Source organism: Nerophis lumbriciformis, linkage group LG18 (assembly GCF_033978685.3).
Source record: "Nerophis lumbriciformis linkage group LG18, RoL_Nlum_v2.1, whole genome shotgun sequence".
NCBI lineage: Eukaryota > Metazoa > Chordata > Actinopteri > Syngnathiformes > Syngnathidae > Nerophis > Nerophis lumbriciformis.
The window spans coordinates 2,046,288-2,067,603 of NC_084565.2; the positions used below are offsets into that span (position 1 = coordinate 2,046,288).

The 21,316-nt window shown below is 37.7% G+C and overlaps 1 protein-coding gene across 5 annotated transcripts in view; it reads right to left on the reverse strand.

Moving 5' to 3' along the window:
* lmo4b (LIM domain only 4b) overlaps positions 1-21,316 on the reverse strand; it is a 158,968-nt gene that overhangs the window by 75,715 nt on the left and 61,937 nt on the right. Inside the window, exon 1 of one of the 5 annotated variants that reach the window (XM_061977466.2) lies at positions 17,052-17,264. The exons of 2 other annotated variants lie outside the window; for them this stretch is intronic. The gene's annotated coding sequence lies outside the window, so the exon portion shown is untranslated. Of the gene's footprint in view, positions 1-16,322; positions 16,706-17,051; positions 17,265-21,316 lie in introns of those variants that run through there. 2 more of the 5 variants (XM_061977463.2, XM_061977462.2) reach the window with 2 other exon arrangements.

A 21,316-nucleotide genomic window follows, 5' to 3' on the forward strand; every position in this document is an offset into this window, starting at 1 on the left:
ACACCTGTTTAATAATACCACCTTAACATTTGATAACCAAACAATTATATACCTATTTAATAATACCACCTTAACATTTGACAACCAAACAATTACACACCTTTTTAATAATACCACCTTAACATTTGATAACCAAACAATTATACACCTATTTAATAATACCACCTTAACATTTGACAACCAAACAATTATACACCTATTTAATAATACCACCTTAACATTTGACTACCAAACAATTACACACTTATCTAATAATACCACCTTAACATTTGACAACCAAACAATTACACCTATTTAATAATACCACCTTAACATTTGACAACCAACCAATTATACACCTACTTAATAATACCACCTTAACATTTGACAATGAAGCAATTATGTACCTATTTAATAATACCACCTTAACATTTGACAATCAAACAATTATACACTTATTTAATAATACCACCTTAACATTTGACAACCAAACAATTATACACCTAATTAATAATACCACCTTAACATTTGACAACTAAACGAATATACACCTATTTAATAATACCACCTTAACATTTGACAAACAAACAATTATACACATATTTAATAATACCACCTTAACATTTGACAACTAAATGATTATACACCTATTTAATAATACCACCTTAACATTTGACAACCAAACAATTACACACCTATTTAATAATACCACCTTAACATTTGACAACTAAACGATTACACACCTATTTAATAATACCACCTTAACATTTGACAACGAAGCAATTATGCACCTATTTAATAATACCACCTTAATATTTGACAACCAAACAATTATACATCCATTTAATAATAACACCTTAACATTTGATAACCAAACAATTATACACTTATTTAATAATACCACCTTAACATTTGACAACCAAACAATTATACACCTATTTAATAATACCACCTTAATATTTGACAACCAAACAATTATACACCTATTTAATAATACCACCTTAACATTTGATAACCAAACAATTATACACCTATTTAATAATACCACCTTAACATTTGATAACCAAACAATTATATACCTATTTAATAATACCACCTTAACATTTGACAACCAAACAATTACACACCTTTTTAATAATACCACCTTAACATTTGATAACCAAACAATTATACACCTATTTAATAATACCACCTTAACATTTGACAACCAAACAATTATACACCTATTTAATAATACCACCTTAACATTTGACAACCAAACAATTACACACCTATTTAATAATACCACCTTAACATTTGACTACCAAACAATTACACACTTATCTAATAATACCACCTTAACATTTGACAACCAAACAATTACACCTATTTAATAATACCACCTTAACATTTGACAACCAACCAATTATACACCTACTTAATAATACCACCTTAACATTTGACAATGAAGCAATTATGTACCTATTTAATAATACCACCTTAACATTTGACAACTAAACAATTATACACCTATTTAATAATACCACCTTAGCGTCTGACAATCAAACAATTATACACTTATTTAATAATACCACCTTAACATTTGACAACCAAACAATTATACACCTAATTAATAATACCACCTTAACATTTGACAACTAAACGAATATACACCTATTTAATAATACCACCTTAACATTTGACAACCAAACAATTACACACCTATTTAATAATACCACCTTAACATTTGACAATCAAACAATTATACACTTATTTAATAATACCACCTTAACATTTGACAACCAAACAATTATACACCTAATTAATAATACCACCTTAACATTTGACAACTAAACGAATATACACCTATTTAATAATACCACCTTAACATTTGACAAACAAACAATTATACACATATTTAATAATACCACCTTAACATTTGACAACTAAATGATTGTACACCTATTTAATAATACCACCTTAACATTTGACAACCAAACAAATACCACCTTAACATTTGACAACTAAACGATTACACACCTATTTAATAATACCACCTTAACATTTGACAACGAAGCAATTATGCACCTATTTAATAATACCACCTTAATATTTGACAACCAAACAATTATACATCCATTTAATAATAACACCTTAACATTTGATAACCTAACAATTATACTTATTTAATAATACCACCTTAACATTTGACAATCAAACAATTATACACCTATTTAATAATACCACCTTAATATTTGACAACCAAACAATTATACACCTATTTAATAATACCACCTTAACATTTGATAACCAAACAATTATACACCTATTTAATAATACCACCTTAACATTTGATAACCAAACAATTATATACCTATTTAATAATACCACCTTAACATTTGACAACCAAACAATTACACACCTTTTTAATAATACCACCTTAACATTTGATAACCAAACAATTATACACCTATTTAATAATACCACCTTAACATTTGACAACCAAACAATTATACACCTATTTAATAATACCACCTTAACATTTGACTACCAAACAATTACACACTTATCTAATAATACCACCTTAACATTTGACAACCAAACAATTACACCTATTTAATAATACCACCTTAACATTTGACAACCAACCAATTATACACCTATTTAATAATACCACCTTAACATTTGACAATGAAGCAATTATGTACCTATTTAATAATACCACCTTAACATTTGACAACTAAACAATTATACACCTATTTAATAATACCACCTTAGCGTCTGACAATCAAACAATTATACACTTATTTAATAATACCACCTTAACATTTGACAACGAAACAATTACACACCTATTTAATAATACCACCTTAACATTTGACAACCAAACAATTACACACCTATTTAATAATACCACCTTAACTTTTGACAATGAAGCAATTATGTACCTATTTAATAATACCACCTTAACATTTGACAACCAAACAATTACACACCTATTTAATAATACCACCTTAACATTTGACTACCAAACAATTACACTTATTTAATAATACCACCTTAACATTTGACAACCAAACAATTATACACCTATTTAATAATACCACCTTAACATTTGACAACGAAGCAATTATGCACCTATTTAATAATACCACCTTAACATTTGACAACCAAACAATAACACACCTATTTCATAATACCACCTTAACATTTGACAACCAAACGATTATACACCTATTTAATAATACCACCTTAACATTTGTCAACCAAACGATTATACACCTATTTAATAATACCACCTTAACATTTGACAACCAAACAATTATACACCTATTTAATAATACCACCTTAACATTTGACAACTAAACGATTATACACCTATTTAATACCACCTTAACATTTGATAACCAAACAATTATACACCTATTTAATACCACCTTAACATTTGATAACCAAACAATTATACACCTATTTAATAATACCACCTTAACATTTGATAACCAAACAATTATACACCTATTTAATAATACCACCTTAACATTTGACAACTAAACGATTACACACCTATTTAATAATACCACCTTAACATTTGACAACGAAGCAATTATGCACCTATTTAATAATACCACCTTAATATTTGACAACCAAACAATTATACATCCATTTAATAATAACACCTTAACATTTGATAACCAAACAATTATACACTTATTTAATAATACCACCTTAACATTTGACAACCAAACAATTATACACCTATTTAATAATACCACCTTAATATTTGACAACCAAACAATTATACACCTATTTAATAATACCACCTTAACATTTGACAACCAAACAATTATACACCTAATTAATAAGACCACCTTAACATTTGATAACCAAACAATTATACACACCTATTTAATAATACCACCTTAACATTTGATAACCAAACAATTATATACCTATTTAATAATACCACCTTAACATTTGACAACCAAACAATTACACACCTTTTTAATAATACCACCTTAACATTTGACAACCAAACAATTATACACCTATTTAATAATACCACCTTAACATTTGACAACTAAACGATTATACACCTATTTAATACCACCTTAACATTTGATAACCAAACAATTATACACCTATTTAATAATACCACCTTAACATTTGACAACCAAACAATTATACACCTATTTAATAATACCACCTTAACATTTGACAACCAAACAATTATACACCTATTTAATAATACCACCTTAACATTTGACAACTAAACGATTATACACCTATTTAATACCACCTTAACATTTGATAACCAAACAATTATACACCTATTTAATAATACCACCTTAACATTTGATAACCAAACAATTATACACCTATTTAATAATACCACCTTAACATTTGATAACCAAACAATTATACACCTATTTAATAATACCACCTTAACATTTGACAACTAAACGATTACACACCTATTTAATAATACCACCTTAACATTTGACAACGAAGCAATTATGCACCTATTTAATAATACCACCTTAATATTTGACAACCAAACAATTATACATCCATTTAATAATAACACCTTAACATTTGATAACCAAACAATTATACACTTATTTAATAATACCACCTTAACATTTGACAACCAAACAATTATACACCTATTTAATAATACCACCTTAATATTTGACAACCAAACAATTATACACCTATTTAATAATACCACCTTAACATTTGACAACCAAACAATTATACACCTAATTAATAATACCACCTTAACATTTGATAACCAAACAATTATACACACCTATTTAATAATACCACCTTAACATTTGACAACCAAACAATTACACACCTATTTAATAATACCACCTTAACTTTTGACAATGAAGCAATTATGTACCTATTTAATAATACCACCTTAACATTTGACAACCAAACAATTACACACCTATTTAATAATACCACCTTAACATTTGACTACCAAACAATTACACTTATTTAATAATACCACCTTAACATTTGACAACCAAACAATTATACACCTATTTAATAATACCACCTTAACATTTGACAACCAAACGATTATACACCTATTTAATAATACCACCTTAACATTTGACAACCAAACGATTATACACCTATTTAATAATACCACCTTAACATTTGACAACGAAGCAATTATGCACCTATTTAATAATACCACCTTAACATTTGACAACCAAACAATAACACACCTATTTCATAATACCACCTTAACATTTGACAACCAAACGATTATACACCTATTTAATAATACCACCTTAACATTTGACAACCAAACGATTATACACCTATTTAATAATACCACCTTAACATTTGACAACCAAACAATTATACACCTATTTAATAATACCACCTTAACATTTGACAACCAAACAATTTTACACCTATATAATAATACCACCTTAACATTTGACAACTAAACGATTATAAATCTATTTAATAATACCACCTTAACATTTGATAACCAAACAATTATACACCTATTTAATAATACCACCTTAACATTTGATAACCAAACAATTATACACCTATTTAATAATACCACCTTAACATTTGATAACCAAACAATTATACACCTATTTAATAATACCACCTTAACATTTGACAACTAAACGATTATACACCTATTTAATACCACCTTAACATTTGATAACCAAACAATTATACACCTATTTAATAATACCACCTTAACATTTGATAACCAAACAATTATACACCTATTTAATAATACCACCTTAACATTTGATAACCAAACAATTATACACCTATTTAATAATACCACCTTAACATTTGACAACCAAACAATTATACACCTATTTAATAATACCACCTTAACATTTGACAACCAAACAATTATACACCTATATAATAATACCACCTTAACATTTGACAACTAAACGATTATAAATCTATTTAATAATACCACCTTAACATTTGATAACCAAACAATTATACACCTATTTAATAATACCACCTTAACATTTGACTACCAAACACTATGGACTGGACTCTCACACTATTAAGTTAGATGACAAAATGTAATAATCAGACGCATAGGTAATCGTGCAATAATTAGGTGATTATACATAAGTGTTGTCAAGTGATATATTTCAAAAAATAAAAATCTCATGCATCACACTTGAATTTGGATGAATCCTGATTAAACATGTTATTAACTGCATGCCTAATTGAAATGAATAGTTAATGGCCTTCGGTAGGCAGCCATTACTGCGATGTGGCCCTCAATGAAAACAAGTTTGACAGACCCTGCTCTAGAACTGCAACTGGTTCAGAACCAAACAGTGTTCGGATTGTAATCATGCGACTGTGAGGAGCAGCAAAGTAGTTTTTTGAACGAGTAAGTTAGCAGGATGAGGCTCCTGATGGTCTCCCCGTCCTGCACTTCAGTGCGGCGTTTAGGCAAGAGGACCAGCGAGTGCCTGCGGCTGAGGCGAGGGTTCAACACATTTAGTTTGGATCGTATCCATCCATCTTCTTCCGCTTATCTGAGGTCGGGTCGCGGGGGCAGCAGCCTAAGTAGGGAAGCCCAGACTTCCCTCTCCCCAGCCACTTCGTCCAGCTCCTCCTGGGGGATCTCGAGGCATTCCCAGGCCAGCCGGGAGACATAGTCTTCCCAACGTCTCCTGGGTCTCCCCCGTGGCCTCCTACCGGTCGGACGTGCCCGAAACACCTCCCTAGGGAGGCGTTCGGGTGGCATCCTGACCAGATGCCCGAACCACCTCATCTGGCTCCTCTCCATGTGGAGGAGCAACGGCTTTACTTTGAGCTCCCCCCGGATGACAGAGCTTCTCACCCTATCTCTAAGGGAGAGACCCGCCACCCAGCGAAGGAAACTCATTTCGGCCGTGATCTTGTCCTTTCGGTCATAACCCAAAGCTCATGACCATAGGTGAGGATGGGAACGTAGATCGACCGGTAAATTGAGAGCTTTGCCTTCCGGCTCAGCTCCTTCCTCACCACAACGGATCGATACAGCGCCCGCATTACTGAAGACGCCGCACCGACCCGCCTGTCGATCTCACGATCCACTCTTCCCTCACTCGTGAACAAGACTCCGAGGTACTTGAACTCCTCCACTTGGGGCAGGGTCTCCTCCCCAACCCGGAGATGGCACTCCACCCTTTTCCGGGCGAGAACCATGGACTCAGACTTGGAGGTGCTGATTCTCATCCCAGTCGCTTCACACTCCGCTGCGAACCGATCCAGTGAGAGCTGAAGATCCTGGCCAGATGAAGCCATCAGGACCACATCATGTTTAAAAAGCAGAGACCTAATCCTGCAGCCACCAAACCAGATCCCCTCAACACCTTGACTGCGCCTAGAAATTCTGTCCATAAAAGTTCTGAACAGAATGGGTGACAAAGGGCAGCCTTGGCGGAGTCCAACCCTCACTGGAAACTTGTCCGACTTACTGCCGGCAATGCGGACCAAGCTCTGACACTGATCAGAGGGAGCGGACCGCCACAATCAGACAGTCCGATACCCCATACTCTCTGAGCACTCCCCACAGGACTTCCCGAGGGACACGGTCCAATGCCTTCTCCAAGTCCACAAAGCACATGTAGACTGGTTGGGCAAACTCCCATTCACCCTCAAGGACCCTGCCGAGAGTATAGAGCTGGTCCACAGTTCCACGACCAGGACCAAAACCACACTGTTCCTCCTGAGTCCGAGGGTCGACTATCCGGCGTAGCCTCCTCTCCAGTACACCTGAATAGACCTTACCGGGAAGGCTGAGGAAGGATCGTATTATTTATTTTTTCATTAAAAACACATAAGTGATATTGTGACAGGAAAATGAATGTTTAGTGGGCTCTACAAAAAGACATGTGACCCCAGGAGAGCATGTGGACCACAGATGACGCTGCTGGTTGCAGGAGCTCCTTTTGATTTCATACATGTGTGCCTTGTGGGTCTGCCCAACACAGGGGTGGCACTTTCCTGACTTTGGCAGTGCTTTTTTTGGTCAACTGTTGGCTCTGCCTTTTTGGACACGGCCATGTTGGCGCCGAAGACCAGCTGCTGGCACTCTGCCACACCGGAGTCCGCGTGGAAAGGACCGGCGGACTGAATGAGTGTGTATCGGACACTTCTGTCTCCCTAGACCAAAGGTCGGCTACCCAAAATGTTGAGAGAGCCAAATTGGACCAAAATTACAAAAAACTAATCTGTCTGGAGCTGCGAAAAAAAACATCTTATATGTCTTATAATGAAGGCAGAGCATTTTGATAGTGTCTATATTAGCCTACTATCAAAATGACTTTAAAAGTCTTATATAAGTGTTATAATGAAGACAACACATGATGTAAGTGTCTATATTAGCCTACTATCAAAGTGACTTTAAAAGTCTTATATAAGTGTTATAATGAAGACAACACATGATGTAAGTGTCTATATTAGCCTACTATCAAAGTGACTTTAAAAGTCTTATATAAGTGTTATAATGAAGAGCCTACTATCAAAATGACTTTAAAAGTCTTATATAAGTGTTATAATGAAGACAACACATGATGTAAGTGTCTATATTAGCCTACTATCAAAGTGACTTTAAAAGTCTTATATAAGTGTTATAATGAAGAGCCTACTATCAAAATGACTTTAAAAGTCTTATATAAGTGTTATAATGAAGGCAACACATGATGTAAGTGTCTATATTAGCCTACTATCAAAGTGACTTTAAAAGTCTTATATAAGTGTTATAATGAAGAGCCTACTATCAAAATGACTTTAAAAGTCTTATATAAGTGTAATAATGAAGGCAACACACAATGTCAGTGTCTATATTAGTTGTATTAGCCTACTATCGAAATGACTTTAAAAGTCTTATTTAAGTGTTATAATGAAGACAACACATTATTTAAGTGTCTGTATTAGCCTACTATGAAAATTACTTTAAAAGTCTTATACAAGTGTTATAATGAAGGCAACACATAATGTAAGTGTTTATATTAGTTATTTTAGCCTACTATCAAAATTACTTTAAAAGTCTTATATAGGTGTTATGAGGGCAACACATATTGTAAGTGTCTATATTAGTTATATTAGCCTACTATCAAAATTACTATAAAAGTATTATATAAGTGTTATAATGAAGGCAACACATGATGTAAGTGTCTATATTAGCCTACTATCAAAATTACTATAAAAGTCATATATAAGTGTTATAATGAAGGCAACACATGATGTGTCTATATTAGCCTACTATCAAAATTACTTTAAAAGTCTTATATAAGTGTTACACTGAAGACAACACATGATGTAAGTGTCTATATTAGCCTACTATCAAAATTACTTTAAACGTCTTATAAAGGTGTTATAATGAAGGCAACACAAAATGTAAGTGTTTATATTAGTTATTTTAGCCTGCTATCAAAATGACTTTAAAAGTCTTATATAAGTGTTATAATGAAGGCAACACATGATGTATGTGTCTATATTAGCCTACTATCAAAATGACTTTAAAAGTCTTATATAAGTGTTATAATGAAGACAACACATGACGTAAGTGTCTATATTAGCTATATTAGCCTACTATCAAAATGACTTTAAAAGTCTTATACAAGTGTTATAATGAAGGCAACACAATGCAAGAGTCTATATTAGTTATTTTAGCCTACTATCAAAATGGCTGACGCAAATCCTTGTTGACAGAAATGCCGAAATGTAATATTTATATCTACACATTTCTACAACGTTGGAAAACATTAATAAAACTTCTCAGAGGGTGAGATAACTTCTGGAAATGAGTGTCTTAGAATGGACAAAGTTGTAGATGTGTGTGTCCAAGTTTCTTCTAGTGGATTCATGACAATCTTTGGTCTAAATAGCATGTTAGCATTAATTAGCTTGCAGTCATGCGCTGACCAAATATGCCTGATTAGAAATCCACACAAGCCAACAAAGCTCACCTTTGTGTATTCACGCACAGTATAAAACATTTGGTGGACAAAATGATACAGGAGTGGCATAAAGCGCGTCTTTCTGTGGCAGCGTCGGAGAGAGTGGTACACGTAAACAAACTTTTGCGTCACAGTCCACACGACGACGGCGAGTTCAAGGACCGCCGAAATTAGCGGTACAAAATGGCGCTCGCCAAATACTCTAAACAGTCACGAATAAACACAAACATTTTTAACAATTAGGAAGGTTTGTGTCATGTTTGTCCTACAGAAACTTTTTTAAAACAAAAGTTTTATTTCTCCCCCCATTTTTTCCATTTTTGAAAAAAGCACCAGGGAGCCACTAGGGGCGTGCTATACGGCTCTAGACCAGTGGGGTTGCCAACACTAGACAGATTCTTGATCATCCGCATTGTTCGGACATTGGCCCGGGGGCTAGTGGGCAGCCTAGGATGAAGCCACTTTGTTGGGTCTGTTCCGGTCTTCGGTGAAAATTAGCATTAATTAGCTTGCAGTCACGCGCTGACCAAATATGCCCGATTAGAAAACCACACAAGTCAACAACGTCAACAAAGCTCACCTTTGTGCATTCACGCACAGTATAAAACGTTTGGTGGACAAAACGAGAAAGGAGTGGCATAAAGCACGTCTTTCTGTGGCAGCGTCGGAGAAAGTTGTACACGTAAACAAATCGTTTGCGTCACAGTCCACAGGACGACGGCGAGTTCACGGACCGCTGGAATTAGCGGGACAAAACGGCGCTCGCCAAATACTCTCATCAGTGAAGCATAAACACAAACATTTTAAACAATTAGGAAGGTTTATGTCATGTTTGTCCTACAGAAAGCATTTTAAAACAAGTTATATATTACACAAGGGTGGCGCTATGCGGCTCTAGACCCGTGGGTTGCCAACACTAGACAGATTCTTAATCATCCGCACTGTCCGGATATTGGCCCGGGGGCTAGTGGGCAGCCTAGGATGGAGTTTCTTTGTCGGATCTGTTCCGGTCTCTGGTGAAAATAGACCTGACTAGACCCGCTCATCGGCAGTGCGCCTTATAATCCGGTGCGCCCTATGGTCCAGAAAATACTATATGCGGGTGTTGGAACGTTTTTGTTTAGTTTGTCCACGCATGGTGCAATAGTATGTGCACAATATGTCTTATTATTGCTCATTTTGGGGGTTTCCGTTCCGTTTTACTTTGTAGCTATATGTGGAAATGGCGCCACTTTTGAGGTTTTCATGTTGTGTACATTTTGAATCCGCACAAAATTTCCCTATTGAGGGATAAATCAAGTCTACCCTATCCTAGTCGGCTCGACAAAAACACACGTGAGTGCAAACCGTACCTCGAAAGAGTGTCTAGTTTCACATTTTTGGTTGCGGACCAGAGTTCTGTACCAGGTCTAACACCCGGAACCGGTCCAAAAATGACATTTGAATGTACCATTGCGTGTTTTTTTCGTAATCCTTTCCAATTCGGCGTGGGGGAAGACTGAGGCGTACAGCCAAATCACTGTTGAAAGGTGGGCTAATTGGGTCTGGGGACGAGGAAGGGGGTGTGGGGGAAAACATTAGTAAAACTTCTCCGAGGGTGAGAGAACTCCTGGAAATGAGTGTCTTAGAATGGAAAAAGTTGTAGATGTGTGTGTCCAAGTTTCTTCTAGTGGATTTATGACAATCTTTGGTCTAAATAGCATGTTAGCATTAATCAACGTCAACAAAGCTCACCTTTGTGCATTCACGCACAGTATAAAACGTTTGGTGGACAAAACGAGAAAGGAGTGGCATAAAGCGCATCTTTCTGTGGCAGCGTCGGAGAAAGTTGTACACGTAAACAAAACGTTTGCGTTACAGTCCACAGGACGACGGCGAGTTCATGGACCGCTGGAATTAGCGGGACAAAACGGCGCTCGCCAAATACTCTCATCAGTGAAGCATAAACACAAACATTTTAAACAATTAGGAAGGTTTATGTCATGTTAGTCCTACAGAAACCATTTTAAAACAAAAGTTATATTTTCACCCCATTTTTTTACATTTTTGAAAAAAGCTCCAGGGAGTCACTAGGGTGGCGCTATACGGCTATAGAGTTGTGGGGTTGCCAACACTAGACATTCTTGATCATCCGCACTTTCTGGGGGCTAGTGGGAAGCCTAGGATGGAGCTTCTTTGCCGGGTCTGTTCCGGTCTCCGGGGAAAATAGACCTGACTAGACCCGCTCATCGGCAGTGCGCCTTATAATCCGGTGCGCCCTATGGTCCAGAAAATACGGTATGCGGGTGTTGGAACGTTTTTGTTTAGTTTGTCCACGCATGGTGCAATAGTATGTGCACAATATGTCTTATTATTGCTCATTTTGGGGGTTTCCGTTCCGTTTTACTTTGTAGCTATATGTGGAAATGGCGCCACTTTTGAGGTTTTCATGTTGTGTACATTTTGAATCCGCACAAAATTTCCCTATTGAGGGATAAATCAAGTCTACCCTATCCTAGTCGGCTCGACAAAAACACACGTGAGTGCAAACCGTACCTCGAAAGAGTGTCTAGTTTCACATTTTTGGTTGCGGACCAGAGTTCTGTACCAGGTCTAACACCCGGAACCGGTCCAAAAATGACATTTGAATGTACCATTGCGTGTTTTTTCGTAATCCTTTCCAATTCGGCGTGGGGGAAGACTGAGGCGTACAGCCAAATCACTGTTGAAAGGTGGGCTAATTGGGTCTGGGGACGAGGAAGGGGGTGTGGGGGAAAACATTAGTAAAACTTCTCCGAGGGTGAGAGAACTCCTGGAAATGAGTGTCTTAGAATGGACAAAGTTGTAGATGTGTGTGTCCAAGTTTCTTCTAGTGGATTTATGACAATCTTTGGTCTAAATAGCATGTTAGCATTAATCAACGTCAACAAAGCTCACCTTTGTGCATTCACGCACAGTATAAAACGTTTGGTGGACAAAACGAGAAAGGAGTGGCATAAAGCGCATCTTTCTGTGGCAGCGTCGGAGAAAGTTGTACACGTAAACAAAACGTTTGCGTTACAGTCCACAGGACGACGGCGAGTTCATGGACCGCTGGAATTAGCGGGACAAAACGGCGCTCGCCAAATACTCTCATCAGTGAAGCATTAACACAAACATTTTAAACAATTAGGAAGGTTTATGTCATGTTAGTCCTACAGAAACCATTTTAAAACAAAAGTTATATTTTCACCCCATTTTTTTACATTTTTGAAAAAAGCTCCAGGGAGTCACTAGGGTGGCGCTATACGGCTCTAGAGTTGTGGGGTTGCCAACACTAGACAGATTCTTGGTCATCCGCACTTTCCGGGGGCTAGTGGGAAGCCTAGAATGGAGCTTCTTTGTCGAATCTGTTCCGGTCTCCGGTGAAAATAGACCTGACTAGACCCGCTCATCGGCAGTGCGCCTTATAATCCGGTGCGCCCTATGGTCCAGAAAATACGGTATGCGGGCGTTGGAACGTTTTTGTTTAGTTTGTCCACGCATGGTGCAATAGTATGTGCGCAATATGTCTTATTATTGCTCATTTTGGGGGTTTCCGTTCCGTTTTACTTTGTAGCTATATGTGGAAATGGCGCCACTTTTGAGGTTTTCATGTTGTGTACATTTTGAATCCGCACAAAATTTCCCTATTGAGGGATAAATCAAGTCTACCCTATCCTAGTCGGCTCGACAAAAACACACGTGAGTGCAAACCGTACCTCGAAAGAGTGTCTAGTTTCACATTTTTGGTTGCGGACCAGAGTTCTGTACCAGGTCTAACACCCGGAACCGGTCCAAAAATGACATTTGAATGTACCGTTGCGTGTTTTTTTCGTAATCCTTTCCAATTCGGCGTGGGGGAAGACTGAGGCGTACAGCCAAATCACTGTTGAAAGGTGGGCTAATTGGGTCTGGGGACGAGGAAGGGGGTGTGGGGGAAAACATTAGTAAAACTTCTCCGAGGGTGAGAGAACTCCTGGAAATGAGTGTCTTAGAATGGACAAAGTTGTAGATGTGTGTGTCCAAGTTTCTTCTAGTGGATTTATGACAATCTTTGGTCTAAATAGCATGTTAGCATTAATCAACGTCAACAAAGCTCACCTTTGTGCATTCACGCACAGTATAAAACGTTTGGTGGACAAAACGAGAAAGGAGTGGCATAAAGCGCATCTTTCTGTGGCAGCGTCGGAGAAAGTTGTACACGTAAACAAAACGTTTGCGTTACAGTCCACAGGACGACGGCGAGTTCATGGACCGCTGGAATTAGCGGGACAAAACGGCGCTCGCCAAATACTCTCATCAGTGAAGCATTAACACAAACATTTTAAACAATTAGGAAGGTTTATGTCATGTTAGTCCTACAGAAACCATTTTAAAACAAAAGTTATATTTTCACCCCATTTTTTTACATTTTTGAAAAAAGCTCCAGGGAGTCACTAGGGTGGCGCTATACGGCTCTAGAGTTGTGGGGTTGCCAACACTAGACAGATTCTTGGTCATCCGCACTTTCCGGGGGCTAGTGGGAAGCCTAGAATGGAGCTTCTTTGTCGAATCTGTTCCGGTCTCCGGTGAAAATAGACCTGACTAGACCCGCTCATCGGCAGTGCGCCTTATAATCCGGTGCGCCCTATGGTCCAGAAAATACGGTATGCGGGCGTTGGAACGTTTTTGTTTAGTTTGTCCACGCATGGTGCAATGGTATGTGCGCAACATGTCTTATTATTGCTCATTTTTGTTCTGTTTTACTTTGTAGCTGTATGTGGAAACGGCGCCACTTTTGAGGTTTCCCTCTTGTTTTCATGTTGTGTACATTTTTAATAAATGAGGGATAAATCAAGTCTACCCTATGCTAGTCGGCTCGACAAAAACACACGTGAGTGCAAACCGTACCTCGAGAGAGTGTCTAGTTTCACATTTTTGGTTGCGGACCAGAGTTCTGTACCAGGTCTAACACCCGGAACCGGTCCAAAAATGACATTTGAATGTACCGTTGCGTGTTTTTTTCGTAATCCTTTCCAATTCGGGGTGGGGGAAGACTGAGGCGTACAGCCAAATCTCTGTTGAAAGGTGGGCTAATTGGGTCTGGGGACGAGGAAGGGGGTGTGGGGGAAAACATTAGTAAAACTTCTCCGAGGGTGAGAGAACTCCTGGAAATGAGTGTCTTAGAATGGACAAAGTTGTAGATGTGTGTGTCCAAGTTTCTTCTAGTGGATTTATGACAATCTTTGGTCTAAATAGCATGTTAGCATTAATCAACGTCAACAAAGCTCACCTTTGTGCATTCACGCACAGTATAAAACGTTTGGTGGACAAAACGAGAAAGGAGTGGCATAAAGCGCATCTTTCTGTGGCAGCGTCGGAGAAAGTTGTACACGTAAACAAAACGTTTGCGTTACAGTCCACAGGACGACGGCGAGTTCATGGACCGCTGGAATTAGCGGGACAAAACGGCGCTCGCCAAATACTCTCATCAGTGAAGCATTAACACAAACATTTTAAACAATTAGGAAGGTTTATGTCATGTTAGTCCTACAGAAACCATTTTAAAACAAAAGTTATATTTTCACCCCATTTTTTTACATTTTTGAAAAAAGCTCCAGGGAGTCACTAGGGTGGCGCTATACGGCTCTAGAGTTGTGGGGTTGCCAACACTAGACAGATTCTTGGTCATCCGCACTTTCCGGGGGCTAGTGGGAAGCCTAGAATGGAGCTTCTTTGTCGAATCTGTTCCGGTCTCCGGTGAAAATAGACCTGACTAGACCCGCTCATCGGCAGTGCGCCTTATAATCCGGTGCGCCCTATGGTCCAGAAAATACGGTATGCGGGCGTTGGAACGTTTTTGTTTAGTTTGTCCACGCATGGTGCAATGGTATGTGCGCAACATGTCTTATTATTGCTCATTTTCGTTCTGTTTTACTTTGTAGCTGTATGTGGAAACGGCGCCACTTTTGAGGTTTCCCTCTTGTTTTCATGTTGTGTACATTTTTAATAAATGAGGGATAAATCAAGTCTACCCTATGCTAGTCGGCTCGACAAAAACACACGTGAGTGCAAACCGTACCTCGAGAGAGTGTCTAGTTTCACATTTTTGGTTGCGGACCAGAGTTCTGTACCAGGTCTAACACCCGGAACCGGTCCAAAAATGACATTTGAATGTACCGTTGCGTGTTTTTTTCGTAATCCTTTCCAATTCGGGGTGGGGGAAGACTGAGGCGTACAGCCAAATCTCTGTTGAAAGGTGGGCTAATTGGGTCTGGGGATGAGGACGGGGGTCCATTGACTAAAACCATTAGCGCTGGCTCTTAGGGACAAAGCTGCAGCTACCTTAAGAGCTGATTACATCGGAGGAAGAGGAGGAGGATGAAGGAGGGGACCTGAATTGTAAACAACACTCACCATAGTCAAGTTTCAGGGGCTGCCTTTAACTCCACTCAGGTGATTACACGGCCAGGTAAATGTCCATAACATGTTAGAAAGTAACAACTAAATAAGCATACTTGAAAAGTGACGTTAGCACAAAATACTTTTTTTTTTTCTTTTTTTTCTCTCCCCACACTCACCTTGTTCAAATAGGAGTGAATGAGTGGTAAGAATGTCGGTAAACAGTTCAAAAAAAAAAAAGGTTTAAAACCAAAATGGTTTTAAACGTGGAGTTATATTCCCGCCGCCTACAGCCCGCGGTCACGCACGGCGTCCATGGCGAGACACGCTGGAAGGTCCTCGGCGTCGCTGTAAGGTCCGCGCCGTCTCGGCCGGAGAGCGGGGACGAAGAGAGGTCGACGGAGCGTCTGCGGCGCCGCGGCGGAGGAAAGTCGGCGTCGGGCGGGACAGAGAGCCGCTCCTTCTTCGTCTGGCGCTGACAGGAAGCGGGCGCCTCTAGAAATGCTTTTTTCGCTTGGTGACGTCACGGGGTCCGCAGCCAATCCGCGCGCCGGGTGCATAGGGGCGGGATTAAGACCAGGCGGCCAATCACAGCAAAGGAAGACAAAACATGAGAAGGAAAACAATAGTATGATTAATATTGTCAACGCTGCCTATTTGATGAACACAAACTCATTCAAAGTTGTCCCACACTGAGGCGAGTTTATTCATCCTCCAATATGGGATCGTCGTGCCCTTATTTACCTTCTCCATGGAAACCCACACAATGCCGCCTTCACTTCGCGCCTGCCTTTCATTAGCCGACATTCCGGAACAATCGTTGTTTACCCAGCGTGTTGTCTTGTGCGCGGGGAGTTGCGCCCTCTTACGGCAGTGCGGGGAACTGCAGCCAGATAAGGAACCTCACTTTCCACGACACGCACGGCAACTTTATGATTTCAGCACAGAAATGATGCAACAAAAAAGGGGGAAATCCTGAAAATTAATGACAAAAAAATAAAATAAAAAATGCAAGTTGATGGAACAAAACAGAAGTTCGTAACAACGCTGGTGGAATGAAAATGTATATTTTTGTACATGTTTTCTACACCAAAATTCATGGCGTGCTCTACCTTCCACATTCTTCACCCAATTCAAACCATTCCAACTTCAAACTGTTCAGCCTATTCGGGAATTGCTGGCTTTCCCTTGACAAATTCCCAAAATTCCCAGATTTCCCAGAACTCCAGGTTTTCCGGGACATTTTTTCCCATTCAAAATGAATTGGAAATGTTTCATGCTTTCACATGTTTCAACCGATTCAAACCATTCCACCTTCAACATACTCCACCATCCTGGAAATTCAAACTATCATTTTTCAAAGTTAAAAAAAAAAATCCCAGAATTCCAGCTTTTTCCAGGACATTTTTTCCCATTCAAAATGAATTGGACATTTTTCAAACTTTCACATTTTTCAACTGATTCAAACCATTCCACCTTCAACATACTCCACCATCCTGGAAATTCAAACTATCATTTTTCCATGTTAAATTTTCTTCCCAGATTTCCCAAAATTCCAGGTTTTCCGGGACATTTTTCCCATTCAAAATGAATTGGACATTTTTCAAACTCTCACATTTTTCAACCGATTCAAACCATTCCACCTTCAACATACTCCACCATCCTGGAAATTCAAACTATCATTTTTCAAAGTTAAAAAAAAAAAATCCCAGAATTCCAGCTTTTCCAGGACATTTTTTCCCATTCAAAATGAATTGGACATTTTTCAAACTTTCACATTTTTCAACTGATTCAAACCATTCCACCTTCAACATACTCCACCATCCTGGAAATTCAAACTATCATTTTTCCATGTTAAATTTTCTTCCCAGATTTCCCAAAATTCCAGGTTTTCCGGGACATTTTTCCCATTCAAAATGAATTGGACATTTTTCAAACTCTCACATTTTTCAACCGATTCAAACCATTCCACCTTCAACGTACTCCACCATCCTGGAAATTCAAACTATAATTTTTCCATGTTCCAAAAAATTCACAGAATTCCAGTTTTTCGAGGACATTTTTCCCATTGAAAATGAATTGGACATTTTTCAAACTTTCAAATTTTTCAACTGATTCAAACCCTTCCACCTTCAACACATTCCACTCATCCTGGACATTCAAACTACTCTTTTTACAAGTTCAAAAATATTCCAGGATTTTCCAGAATTCCTGCTTTTCCAAAGCCCTATTTCCACCCTTTTTTCTGGCGACTACTCCTTCCACATTTTTCAACGCACTTCAATCGTTCCACCGTCAAAACATTCCTTTTAATCAGGACAAAAAAACGAAGTTGTATTTTGAACTGGAAAAATTCCCGGTTATCCTGAAATTCCAGGAATTACGTAATGCCATTTTTCAATCTAGTTGTGTGAATGTTCCAAACATTCATGTTTTTTTCAACTTCTTCTCCAGATTTTGGCGCGCTCTACCTTCCACATTTTTTACCCAACAAATTCCAAAACTTCCCAGATTTCCCAGAATTCCAGGTTTTCCGGGACATTTCCCATTCAAAATGAATTGGCCATTTTTCAAACTTTCACATTTTTCAACCGATTCAAACCATTCCACCTTCAACACATTCCACTTATCCTGGAAATTCAAATTATCATTTTTCCAAGTTCAAAAAAATTCCAGGAATTCCCGTTTTTTTCAAACCCTGTTTTTTACCCTTTATTCTGGCGACGACTCCTTCCACATTTTTCAATGCGCTTCAATCGTTCCACCGTCAAAACATTCCTTTTAATCAGGACAAAAAACAAAGTTGTTAAATTCCCGGTTTTCCTGAAATTCCAGGAATTCCGTAATACCATTTATCAATCTAGTTGTGTGAATGTTCCAAACATTCATGGTTTTTTCAACTTCTTCTCCAGATTTTGGCGCGATCGACCTTCCAGATTTTTCACCCGACAAATTGCAAAAATTCCCAGATTTCCCAGAATTCCAGGACATTTTTCCCATTCAAAATGAATTGGATATGTTTCAAACTTTCTAATTTTTTTCAATTCAAACAATTTCACCTTCAACACATTCCACTCATCCTGGAAATTCAAATTGTAATTTTTCCAAGTTCAAAAAAATTCCAGGAATTCACGTTTTTTCAATCTCTTTTTTAAACCTTTTTTTCTGTCCACTACTCCTTCCACATTTTTCAAAACATTCCTTTTAATCAGGACAAAAAACGAAGTTGTTTTTTGAACTGGAAAAATTCCAGATTTTCCTGAAATTCCGAATACCATTTCTCAATTCAACATGTTACTACTTCAACATTTCTCCACCGATTTGAAAAATTCCAACACCAACCATTTCTACTCATTTAGACCATTTAAGTTTTTTTTGTTTTTTTTAATCATTTTCTAAAAATGTCTCGCTTTTCCCGAAATTCCCAAATTTTTAGGAAATTCCCATTGAAATGAATGGGACATTCTTTAAAGTTCCACATTTCCCACATTTTTCATCTGATCCCAACTGTTCCAACTTCAAAATATTCAGCCTGTTCAGGAATTGTGTGCTCTACTTCAACTATTCTAAAAAAAATTCCAGGATTTCAGTTCAACTTCAGCATTGGAATGTTCAAAACAATCACACACGGTTTTTTCAACTTTTCTCCAGATTTTTGCGCGCTCTACCTTCCACATTTTTCAACCTATTTAAACCATTCCACCTTCAACACATTCCACTCATCCTGGACATTCAAACTACATTGTTTCCAAGTTTAAAAAAGTTCCAGGATTTTCCAGAATTCCTGGTTTTCCAAAGCTTTATTTCCACCCTTTTTTCTGACGATTACTCCTTCCACATTTTTCAACCCACTTCAACTGTTCCCCCGTCAAAACATTCCTCTTAATCAGGACAAAAAACAGAGTTGTTTTTTTAACTGGAAAAATTCCCGGTTTTCCCGAAATTCCAGGAATTCCGTAATGCCATTTCTCAATTCAACATTTTACTACTTCAACAATTCTCCACCGATTTTAAAGATTCCAACACCAACCATTTCAATTAATTTTACAAAAAATTCCCGCTTTCCCCGAAATTCCCAAATTTCCATGTTATTCCCATTGAAAAGAATGAGACATTTTTCAAAGTTCCACAACTCCCACATTTTTCATCTGATTCAAACTGTTCCAACTTCAAAATATTCAGCCTGTTCAGGAGTTGTGTGCTCTACTTCAACTATTCTAAAAAAAAATCCAGGATTTCCCATAATTCCTTTTTTTTCCTTCAAATTTCCCATTCAAAATTAATTGTCCATTTTTCAAACTTTCACAATTCCCACATTCTTCAACCCATTCAAACCATTCCACCTTCAACACATTCAAGTCATTCTAAACATTCAAACTACTATTTTTCCACGTTCAACACATTTCCAGGAATTCCTGTTTTTTTTCTAACCCTATTTCCAACCTTTTTCCTTTCACTACCCCTTTTTCTTTTTTCATCCCATTTCAACCGTTCCATCGTCAAAACGTTTTTCTTAGTCAGAACAAAAAACCAAGTTGAATTAGGAACTACAAACATTCCCGGTTTTCCCGAAATTCCAGGAATTCCATAATACAATTTCTCAATTAAAAAACTGTTACGACTTCAACATTTCTTGTCCGATTGAAACAATTCCAACACCAACCAATTCAGCTCATTCAGGACATCCATGCTCCTAATCACTTTCCAAAAAAAATCCCGCTTTTTTCCCAAATTTCCAGGAAGTTCCCATCGAAATGAATGGGACATTTTTCCAAGTTGCACAATTCCCACATTTTTCAAGCTATTCAAAGCATTCCAACATCAACACATTCCACTCATCCAACTAACACTTTCCCTAATTCCGGTTTTCCTGGAAATTCTAACTCTTCAACATTCAAACTATTCTTACATTCATACTACATTCTGTCAGCATTTCCCTTCAACTCCAGCATTGGACCATTCACACGCAGTTCTTTATGCCTTTGCTAAACCCTTTATTATCATAGAGT